At 36.3% G+C, this 11621-nt stretch overlaps 1 pseudogene; it reads right to left on the reverse strand.

Annotated features, from left to right (window-relative positions):
- Positions 1-530: 530 nt before the first annotated feature.
- On the reverse strand, positions 531-996 carry LOC140506849 (S-phase kinase-associated protein 1 pseudogene; annotated as a pseudogene).
- Between the last annotated feature and the right edge of the window lie 10625 nt (positions 997-11621).

Raw genomic sequence — 11621 nt, forward strand, 5'->3', positions numbered from 1 at the left:
CCCAGATGTTGGTGTTTCTCTCTTTGTTAATGCATGTATGTATGTATGTATGTATGTATGTATGTATGTATGTATGTATGTATATGTGTAGGTATATATGTATGGTCAGTCAGTTGTATCTGTCTGTTGATCTGTGATGTACATATTGCTTATAGTCAGGTAGCTGGAATCCCAGCCCATTGACTTTTCTTTCTTTGAAGTTTCTCTGAAGTTCAGGGTACTGACTTTTTCCCCTGAACTAAGTGAATAATATACGTGCTTGATTAAAGTGATTGTTGAACTTTCAAAAGTTGCTTTCCTTTTAGAAAAGCAGATCAAAGAACTGTGATAGCAGACCTTCCTGTGAATGTCAGGGTGTTTGTTTTTACAGGACTAAAAGCAAAGCAAAATGCTACACATGTAATGGGAAGGAGCAATATCCTATAAATACAATGGATTTTCTGTTAATATTGACACTTATAAACACAACAATATAACTACCTATTTGGAGCAATCTTTACAGTGTTACAGTTGTCAAGAGGCAAAAAACTTCACTTTTCTTCCCACCAATGGTTTTATTTATATACCTGGGCTTCTTTCATTTCAGTAAAGTCATTCTTGATTTTTAATGTTCTGTGAATCTCTTCTGGAGTTTTTCCTTTGATCATATTTGCAGCAGTCTTACATGTGACATCAAGCAAACCTTTACTATCTAAGTAATTTGCACTCTGAATAAGTTCAAAAACGGTTCCTTGGTCAATTTTCCAAAATTCTTGGACCCAAACAGGAATATCATGTTTGCTTTTCTTTGTTCCCAAGGAGGAGGAGGAGGAAAATCCTTGTGGTGAGTGCACCATTGAATTACTTTTGTTATCTAATATCACTCCATTGACATTTGGTTTCATCAGCCATTCTCAGATCTTCCAAAATGGTCTTGATAATTACACACTGCTTTGCAATTTCAACATCAACTTCAAATATCTCTCTATTAAAGCTCTGCAACTTAATTGAAACCATGGATCCAGGTCCTTGAGGGTCCCAGTAGGCAAGCTGGTGGAGCCAAGAAGGATTGGTAGGTTAAGGGGCAGGCAATGAGGGAATCACATAATCTATTAATAACTATAGTTTTCTGTATTTATAAGTTTTCTATTAAAGTATATTCTGTAATTTTGCCAAGAATTAATCAAATTTACCTTCTTGTAGCTATAGAATCTGCTCTCTTCCTTGTTTTTATGTAGCTTAAGATGACTTTAGCTTTATAATTTAACACTTCACACTTCTTCATATTGAATATGCCATTTACTAAAAGTGTATGACTTTTTTCACATTTGCTTTTGTTCAACAATTATTACTCCAATCAGTAATGGTAAGTTGTGAAATTATATTTATTCTCTTCAAATTTTTTTAGACTGGCCAATTTCTAGTCTGTCAAGATGCTTTTAGCTCCTTTCTCTATAACAAGATGTTAGCTATGCTTTTTTCCATATTGCTTCACCTTCAAATCTCTACAAAGTTGATTCTACAGGTTAACGCATGCTCTCGATAAGAATTTTGAATAGAGTTCACTTTCACTTGCTATGAGAAACAAAAGCCTATGTTATAGTCAATGGGAGGTTATTGCATGGAATATAGGAGTTATTTAATAAATGTTTATTACTTCTTCCTTGGATAATTGATTGATTCTTTTTCCTATAGGGATTTTTAAACTGATCTGTTTGGAGATCATTGTAACCTAAGGTCAGTTCTCCAAGATTAGCCTAGTATTAAGAGGGTAAAAAATTATCTTAATGTTTATGTAGTTTAAGAAAGATGCAGTCATCAGTATTATTTGCTCTCTTGTCTTGTATCTCTGCAGCAAACATGTTGGAAGCAGAAGCAAAGCAAACAGGTCTTCATTTCTCCATTTTTCAATTTTATTCTTTTTTTTTTTAACATATCTATGTGTAATCCATGAAACACATAGGGCAAAACAAAACATGTTTTGAAAATGGAGGTGAGTCCTCATTCGGCTGTGAGTATATATAAGTTAGCATGGCGGTAACTTACACCATACCAAAGGTGAAAATAACCACTTTGTGTCCATTGGATATCAATGCTTCAACTAACTAAACTTACCAGTCATTTTGTGCCCACATCACATATGGTCCTAAGTAATTGCTAAATAGTACATTTTTATTAAAACTATAAACGGTACATTTTCAGAAGGTTTGGACAAATCAAAGAAGATAAGGTGAATGCCATATGAATTTCTCATCTGTAGTTGTCATCGGAATAGATTAGATTAGATTAGAATAGATTGCTTGACTATTGGATTCTTAACTCATTTGAAATGTTGCTAGGTAGAATAAATTAAGAAGAACCATGTCTCAAATGGAATTGAAAGTGTTGAATCAAAGGTAACAGAATTGCGAAATTGGCTCTTTTTTTGGGGGGAGGGGGTGTTACAGAATCTAGAGCTTCAATTTACAAATACTTGTGGAATTAAATTTGGATTTTTTTTTTGTCATTTAATATTTGAATAATTATTTAGGAAAAAATATCCTACATTTCATGTAGTATTATTTGAATTCAGATTGCTGCCAATGGCCTAAGTCACTTAATTTTCTTTCATACAGTCAAGGAGGCAGTCAACTAACATCTACTGAACATACATGAGTTGTTGGGGTAGGTGTTAAAGGTGAAAAAAAAAGAATTTTTAAAAATGGACACTTTTTAAATGATGCTTTAAACGAGCAAAAGTGGTAATGGATAAGTGCTTAAAAATATTGAAAAAGAGGTGGAGCCAAGATAGCAGAGTAGAAAGACACACATACACAGGGTCTCCCCACACAGCACATAAAAAACCTGTATGGGGGGGCTCTCAACAAATTCTGGAATGGCAAAATTGGAGAACAACAGAGTGGAGGAGCTTTTCAGCCCAAGGTGACCTGAAAGGCCCCTTGGGAAACATCGGTTGCACTGGACACAGAGCACAGCCCAGCCCAGCCCAGCCTTGTCCTCATGATGTGGCTCTTGAACAGCCCTTGGGGGTGGAATCTCCAGTCCCAGAATCCCCAGTCCCAGCAGCACTGGGTTTGCAGATCCCTCAACCCACAGCCGCCAAAAGTCAGCAATGGGTTTTTTTCCAGCTGGCCAGGAAGGGAGAAGGGCCTTCCCATAGCTCCAGCAGTAGGCAGCCACCTCAGAGGCCACATGGCAGGCACAGCAGCTGCATACATTGTTGGAATGCAAAAACCCGGGGGGCACTGAGGAGCTGATTCTTGCCTCTGCCCTGTGTGGAGGCCCTGGGGGAGGTGGTCTTTGTCTCACACAGCATGGCAGCCCTGCCCATCCAGCTTATCTGAAAATCAGCCCCCAGTGCTGACTTCGAGGAACTGGAGGCCAGGTGACTGTGGAGAGGTAACTGCTAAGATTCTGGGCACAAAAATCCCTTTCTGCATCCAGACCAGTACACACTTCATTGTGCTACCTTGGAGGAACTGAGATCTCACAGATTCCCAAAGTATATCCTACTCTTGACAAAGGACCCAAAAGTCAAGTAACTGGTTGGGAAAAAATGCCCAAAAAAGGGGAAAAAAATAAGACTATAGAAGGTTACTTTCTTGGTGAACAGATATCTTCTCCCATCCGTTCTCATGAGGAAGAAGAATGCTTACCATAAGGGAAAGACATAAAAATCAAGGCTTCCGTATTCCAAACCTCCAAAATAAATATTCAATGGGCTCAGGCCATGGAAGAGCTCAAAAAGGATTTTGAAAATCAAGTAAGAGAGGTGGAGGAAAAATTGGGAAGACAAATGAGAGAAATGCAAGAAAAATATCAAAAGTGGGTCAACACCTTGCTAAAGGAGACCCCCAAAAATGCTGAAGAAAATAACATGTTTAAAAATACGCTAACTAAATTGCAAAAGAGGCTTAAAAAGCCAACAAGGAGAAGATTGTTTTAAAAAGCAGAATTAGCCAAATGAAAAAGGAGGTTCAAAAGCTCACTGAAGAAAATAGTTCTTTCAAAATTAGAATAGAACAGATGGAGGCTAATGACTTTATGAGAAACCAAGAAATCACAAAAACAAAACCAAAAGAACGAAAAAAATGGAAGATAATGTAAAATGTCTCATTGGAAAAACAACTGACCTGGAAAATAGATCCAGGAGAGACAATTCAAAAATTATGGGACTACCTGAAAGCCTTAATCAACAAAGAGCCTAGACATCATCTTTCATGAAATTATCAAGGAAAATTTCCCTGACATTCTAGAACCAAGGGGCAAAATAAATATTGAAAGAATCCACCAATCACCTCCTCACAGAGATCCAGAAAGAGAAACTCCTAGGAATATTGTGGCCAAATTCTAGAGTTCCCTGGTCAAGGAGAAAATATTGCAGGCAGCTAGAAAGAAACAATTCAAGTATTGTGGAAATACAATCAGGATAACACAAGATCTAGCAGCTTCTCCATTAGTGGACTGAAGGGCATGGAATATGATATTCCAGAAGTCAAAGGAACTAGGACTAAAACCAAGAATCACCTACCCAGCAAAACTGAGAATAATACTTCAGGAGAAAAAATTGTCTTTCAATGAAATCGAGGACTTTCAAGCATTCTTGATGAAAAGACCAGAGCTGAAAAGAAAATTTGACTTTCAAACACAAGAATGTAGAGAAGCATGAAAAGGTAAACAGCAAAGAGAAGCCATAAGGGACTTACTAAAGTTGAACTGTTTACATTCCTACATGGAAAGACAATATTTGTAACTCTTGAAACTTTTTTCAGTATTCGGGTGATTGGTGGGATTATACACACACACACACACACACACACACACACACAGAGAGAGAGAGACAGACAGAGAGCATAGGGTGAATTGAATAGGATGGGATCGTATCTTAAAATAATGAAATTAAGCAGTGAGAGAGAAATATATTGGGAGGAGAAAGGGAGAAATGGAATAGGGCAAATTATCTCTCATAGGAGGCAAGTAAAAGACTTTTCAGTGGAGGGAAAAAGGGGGGAGGTAAGAGAAAAAAATGAAGCTTATTCTCATCACATTCCACTGAAGGAAGGAATAAAATGCACACTCATTTTGGTATGAAAACCTGTCTTATAATACAGGATAGTGGGGGAGACGGGGATTAGCAGGGTCGGGGGGGATAATGGAAGGGAGGGCAGTAGGGGGAGGGAGCACTATTGAAGAGGGATAGGATCAAAAGAGAAAATAGAAGAAATGGGGGGCAAGATAGGATGGAGGGAAATATAGTTAGTCTTACACAACACGACTATTATGGAAGTCATTTGCAAAACTACACAGGTATTGCCTATATTGAATTGCTTGCCTTCCCAAAGGGAATGGGTGGGAAGGGAGGGATGAAGAGAAGTTGGAACTCAAAGTTTTAGGAACAACTGTTGAGTATTGTTCTTGCATCTAGGAAATAAGAAATACAGGGTAATGGGGTATAGAAATTCATCTTGCCCTTCAGGACAAAAGAGAAGCTGGGGACAAGGGAAGGGAGGGAAGTTAGAAGGAAGGACAGATTGGTGATAGGGGTATTTAGCATGCTCGGCGTTTTGGAGTGGGGGAAGGGGAGAAATGAGGAGAAAATTGGGAACTCAAAATTTTGTGGAAATCAATGTTGAAAACTTAAATAAATAAATTTGATGTTCAAAAAAATATTGACCAAGATTCTTATGAATAATGTAATTCAGTACAGAAAAAAGTGGACATAACAACTATGTGTTAAGGTTATACATAAACACTTTCCAGGCTATTACAATTGAAAAGACTGAAACAATAATACCAAACATTGTAATTATAATTACTGCCACTGTTCATACCTGCCAATTGTAATTGGCAGTTATCCCTAGTGATGGGTCCAAGGAACAGGCGAAAAACATTTTAGAGTATAATTATAAAGGTCATGAGAAGTAACCATGTAATCAAGCATAAGTTCCTTGGGAAAAATAATTATGATTTATTTTACACTTCATCAGAAATACCAATTCAACCTATTAGAATTCATTTTTGAGTATTTACATATAAGAAAATTTATTTCAGTGCAAGAATATCTGCAACTTTTTAAAAATAAATACAAAGGAGTTTTTATTAAAAATAATGGTCATTCATCTGTGTGAGACAAGAGTTTCTCTTTAGGCAAATTTGTCCAGCTTAATGCTTTTCAGATAGGTTTATTCTCTACTCATGTCTAGTCTATGTATCACCTGGAGAAAACCATTCCATACACAGTTCATATCTGGATGCACCTAGAATAATTTTTCTTTGTCCCAGGTACTCTTTGGATTTATATCAATTCAAAGCCATAGCTCAGTTCTCTTTATCAATGTATTTACTTCTAATATTCATCTAATTAATAATCAGTATTTCAATATGCATAGTAATCCATGTGTTCAATGATTAGTAAGGTACTACAGTAGACCAGGCAAGAAGTGATGAAGACCTGTATTAGTTTAGTAGTGACTGAGTTGTAAGCAATAATTAAATTTCTTCATTTAATGAGATAAAGTTATTTAATGAAATATCACATTAATAAAGTAGCAATGAAATTTCCATCTCCAACCTAAGAAATATTATCCCTCTAAGGCACACACTATCAGCTAGAATAGTGGACTTTTCCAATAAAAATTATGGAAAGTATTCATGTAAGAAACATATGGACATGGTTCATGCATAGAGAATGTTATACATGCAGAGGATAGATTTGGTCAGACCATATACATAGAGGGGCAAATCTTGCCTCTTTTGTATCAGAGAAATTGACAACTTTTGGTGATACCTTGTACTCATCCAGCTGCAACTGCTTTTTGTTGGTCTTATGTAGTGTCGTATGGCTCTCAAGCAATTATTCTCTGTTAGACATGTGAGCACGACACAGTCCTTGGCACATGTTGTTCAAGTGGACATTATGTGGCAACTATTTGACAAATACTCTACTGGGGAATTAGTTTTAGAATGTCTTTCCAGTTTCTGACTGTAGTTGGAGCCTTTCATTTAGGTGCTCTTTTATCTTTATAATATTAAGAATGGCACACTGAACTTTTAGCCAGAGATCAGAGCCTTAAGTTTCAACTCTTCTAAAAAGTAAAGACACTCATATATCATATTACCAAACTGGGGACAAACTACACGATTGCCCTGCATAAAGGAAATCTCTCAGTTCTCATAACCTTGGATCAAATAGATTTTTTTACTTTGCAAGAATAGGCCTACCTCTGGGGACCAAACCCTTTTGTAAAATAGATCAGCCATGTAGTTTTTCATCTATCAGTATTAGGTCTATTTTTGCCCTTTGCTTTCTACTTACAAAAGGTAAAGTTTCTGACCCATATATCTACCTTTTAGTAAAAAAGTTTTGATATGAAGATTTATAGCCAGGCTCTGTGGCAAAGGTATGCCCCTATTCAGAAGTGGAACATGAACAGAATTTCTGAACTGATCAACAGTGTGATTGGACTTTTGAGTGGCTATTTGCCTTTCTGAATGAAGGAGTAAAACCAATCTCAAAATAGAACACAAAGCATTATGAAAGTTATGATAATATGGCAGTGTGTTAAGACCAGAATGGCCATCCAGAGGCACCAACAACACACCAGAAATAAAACGACTTTTGAAATGTATGGCATGGAACAGTGATAAATAAAAATAAAGTGAAACAACTGTAACAGCAAGCACCCTGACATACACAGGAGGGCCTGCTGCATAGGTCCTTAGATTTGCTTTTTTAAAAGGGGAAAACAATCTTACTTTAATCAAGCACATATATATTTCACTTAGTTCAGGGAAAAAGTTAGTACTCTGAACTTTGGAGAAAATATAAACAGAAATTACAAGCAGAAATTACAAACAGAAAGATCAACAGACAGAGCTTCCAACTGTCTGACCATAGATAACACATACATTTCATCCGACAGAGAAGCACCAACATCTGGGTTTTCAAGACTTAGGTGCTCCTTAACTGCTACGCAGAATCTCATCTGGCCTAATCACACAAACACTCTTCCAACTATTTGAGCCCCAAAGCAAAACCTCACCACAGAATATATATGTACACTTATCAGAGCCATTGCCCATTGCATGACTCAGTGCCTCATTAGCAATTAACAAAAGGTGTGGGCCTTCACTCAAAACAAGCCTTACCTAGTCAAGATTTCTTAAAAGCCCCATCTAGGCATTATTTATGAGAATGGAAGTTTTTAACTCCCATTACAACAACTAAAGTCACCTGCATCTGTTATAATTCTCAGGTCCTGAAACTCCCAGGACCAGATATCACAAAAAAAACATGATCATGCAACACAACACTCAAGCCACCCAACAAGCAAGCAAATTAGCCCAACAGACAGTCCTCAGCCTAGGTATTTTGATACCAATGCCCAGGAAAGCCACACCAGAGCCACGAGAAAAAGGGGGCTACGACAGCACCCAAGTAACAAAGTGTCATCTGTGCTTTCACAGGAGGCCATCTACCAGCATAACAAAGAAAATCTAAGTGGGACCTACAAGGCACATAGCAAAAGACAGAGTAACCATTTCAGATCTGTGCCACAATTGTGCCTTCTCTAGAAAATGAGGAGCCAAGGCAAAAACTTATCAAACTACATGAAGACTGTGCCAAATCTAAATAATTTCTGCAGAAAACTGCAATGGCTTGGCCATTGAATGAGAGATGAAGGAGAGGTTTTCTATAACATTTAAGAGAATAAGCAGGAACAAAATCTGGAAAATCCACAAATACCCAATGAATAGACTAAAGCTGAATATATGAAGAGAGAGAAATGTATCAAAAATATAAAAGTTATTATGAACTGACAGAAGCCCAAGAGGGCCAGTAGAGGAGAACAACTACACAAACCAAAGTAAAGACTTAAAGAAAAGAGTCTTCTGGCTACATGGACTAAAAGAATACTTGGGAGGCATGAAACAAGATCAAGAATGAAATGTTAAAGGAAACATCTATCAGTTCAAAAAGAATGACAAAGAATGTTATTAGCCTAAAGGAGAAAAAAAACTCCCTTTAAATTAGAATAGTTCAGACAGAACCATAAGGTAACAGGATAATTACATAAAATTTCATAAAATAAAATCACAGATTAAGGAAAAAGGATACATAGAAAATAATTACAGTATATACTAACAGAGATAATTGACCTAGTAAACAGATAAAGGAGAACTAATCTAAGTATTATACCCATATACATACACACAGAGCTCAGACATCATATTTCAAGAAATCATAAATGAAAACAGATTCATGGAGCAAAGACATCATTGTAAAAATAGAAAAACTCTAGCAATGAACTCTTTAGTGAAACCGCCAAATGAAAAAAAGTCTATGAAAATCATAGCCAAAATTAAGGTTACAGATCAATTTGAAAACTATATGCAGCCCAAAAGAGAAAGAATTCAAGTCAGAATTATATACAAACTTTGTAGCTGCCCTATAAAGGAAACAAGAATTTTGATGTGATAATTCAAAAGACAAAAAAGAAAGAATGATCATCAAGAATAGCCCATTTAATAAAACTGAGTAGATTTTTTGTTGTTTAGTCATTCTAATTGTGTCTGACTCTTTCTGATCCTATTTGGGGTTTTCTTGGAATAGATACTGGAGTGGTTTGTCACTTTCTTCTCCAACTCATTTTATAGATGAGGAAACTGAGGCAATCAGGGTTGAGTGAGTTGCCCAGGATCACACAGCTAGTAATTCTCCAGATTTAAGCTCAGGTATTTCTGACACCAGAGGCAGGATTCCATCCACTGTACTGCCCAGATGCTCTGGTAGCCAAAATACTACTAAGGAAAAATGGACCATTAATGAAATTGAGGGAAAACTATCAATGTTTCTGGATAAAAAGGACAGAACTAATCAGAAACTTTGAAATGAAAGCATCAGAATAAAGACAAAAAGAAAAGTAGGGGCATTGGGAATATATATTGTTTATGGTTTAATAGGAGTAGAATCAAAAATCAGAAGCTTAAAGTCTTGAAGAATCATAGAGAATCCTAAATAAGATTGGAAAAGGGCTTGATGCTTATTTTGTTCTCTTTTTTTGTCTTTGGAGAATAAGGAAATAGGAGGAGAAAAAGAATATATTGTGGAGAACTTGAAGGCAAAGAGAGAACTTATCTCAAATAATTAGAGTAGTAAATAGCATGAAAAAAAGTATGCAGATATGCAGAAGAGGAAGAGGGGAAATAATACTGAGAAACTTAATTTTACACAAAGCTAACAAACATAAAAATCTAAATACTCACAAGTACTCTAAGAAAATGATATAGAAATGCATTGAACTCAAAAGAGAAATGAAAAGGGATACAGGGACTTTAGAGAGAAGGTAGAACAGCTGAGGTGGTGGTCATCAACAAAAGAAATTCCAGTATGGAGTGTAGAGCATCAGAAGGTTACTAAAAGGAAGGCAATGAGTAATTGGAGGCAAGGTAATTTTTAAAAAAGAGAATAGTGTGAAAAAATATCTTCAATTATGCATCATTTTTGCCAAGCAAATTCTTCTTTCATAATCTTTATCTCTGTAATTGGGTTAGAGGAGTGTGGCAATAAGAGAAAAAAATATTCAAGAAGATAGAAGGAAATATTCAATTAATATACATGAAAATGAGTGAATTCGCTCATAAAATGGAATAAGATTGGAATGAATTAGAAAATAGAACCCAAAAATATTCTCTTTTTAAGAAAAATGCTTTAAAAATCATGGAGTTAAAAGGAAATACAGGAGCAAGTTTATAATATTTGATGTCAAAACAAAGCAGATATAAAAACTGAAATTTCAAACAAGACAACAGAAATTTAAAATATGAACTGTGAAACTACATCAAATTCAAAAGATTTAAATATTTAAAGAATTTAAATATATAAATAAAAACAAATAAACAAATCATTCTGCCATTGATATACTGTCATTGATATATGATACAACTGATATACCATACCATGTTGTATCACATCATATCCTTTTGTATATCACATATTATTTATATCATATTACATCATATCATATCATATCATATCATTTCATTCCATATATTATGGTATGTTTAGTGAATTGCAGGGTACCTAAAAACAAAAGAAAAATTAATGAAATTATAGGGAGAAATAGATATTACAGCTACAGTAGAAGTTGGGAGCACAACCAAGATGTCAGAGTGAAAGCAGAGAACTCTAAACCTGTCCAAATAACTGCAAAAATGACTAAGTGAAGTCTACAATAGGAGAACCCACAGAGTGAAACAAGTTTCTAACCCCAGAAAACCTGGAAGGTTGACAGGAAAGGCCTGTTGTTTTAGGCTGGGAGAGGAGCATAGTCCAACATGGGCCATGTTGGCACAGATGGGGCTGGAGTCCTCAGGGGACTGAATCACTGGCAGCTGCAGTGATTTCCAGACTTCTCAAGCCCCAAGTGCCTAAAACAGCTTAAAAGATCAGTAGGAAAAATCTGTCAGACGTGTGTGAGAGAAGAGCATGGTCCAGCCCCAATCCTAGGACTGCAGCAGTAGCTGCAGCAGCAGTGCTGCTTCTGGAACTCTCAGCCCACAGATGGTAGGAGATTCAAGTGGCTGATTCCAGAGGTCTCTTTGCTAGCACTGAGGCAGGATTCTTTTGCTTTGCATGTGCT

The sequence above is a fragment of the Notamacropus eugenii genome, chromosome 5, assembly GCF_028372415.1.
Source record: "Notamacropus eugenii isolate mMacEug1 chromosome 5, mMacEug1.pri_v2, whole genome shotgun sequence".
Taxonomy (NCBI): domain Eukaryota; kingdom Metazoa; phylum Chordata; class Mammalia; order Diprotodontia; family Macropodidae; genus Notamacropus; species Notamacropus eugenii.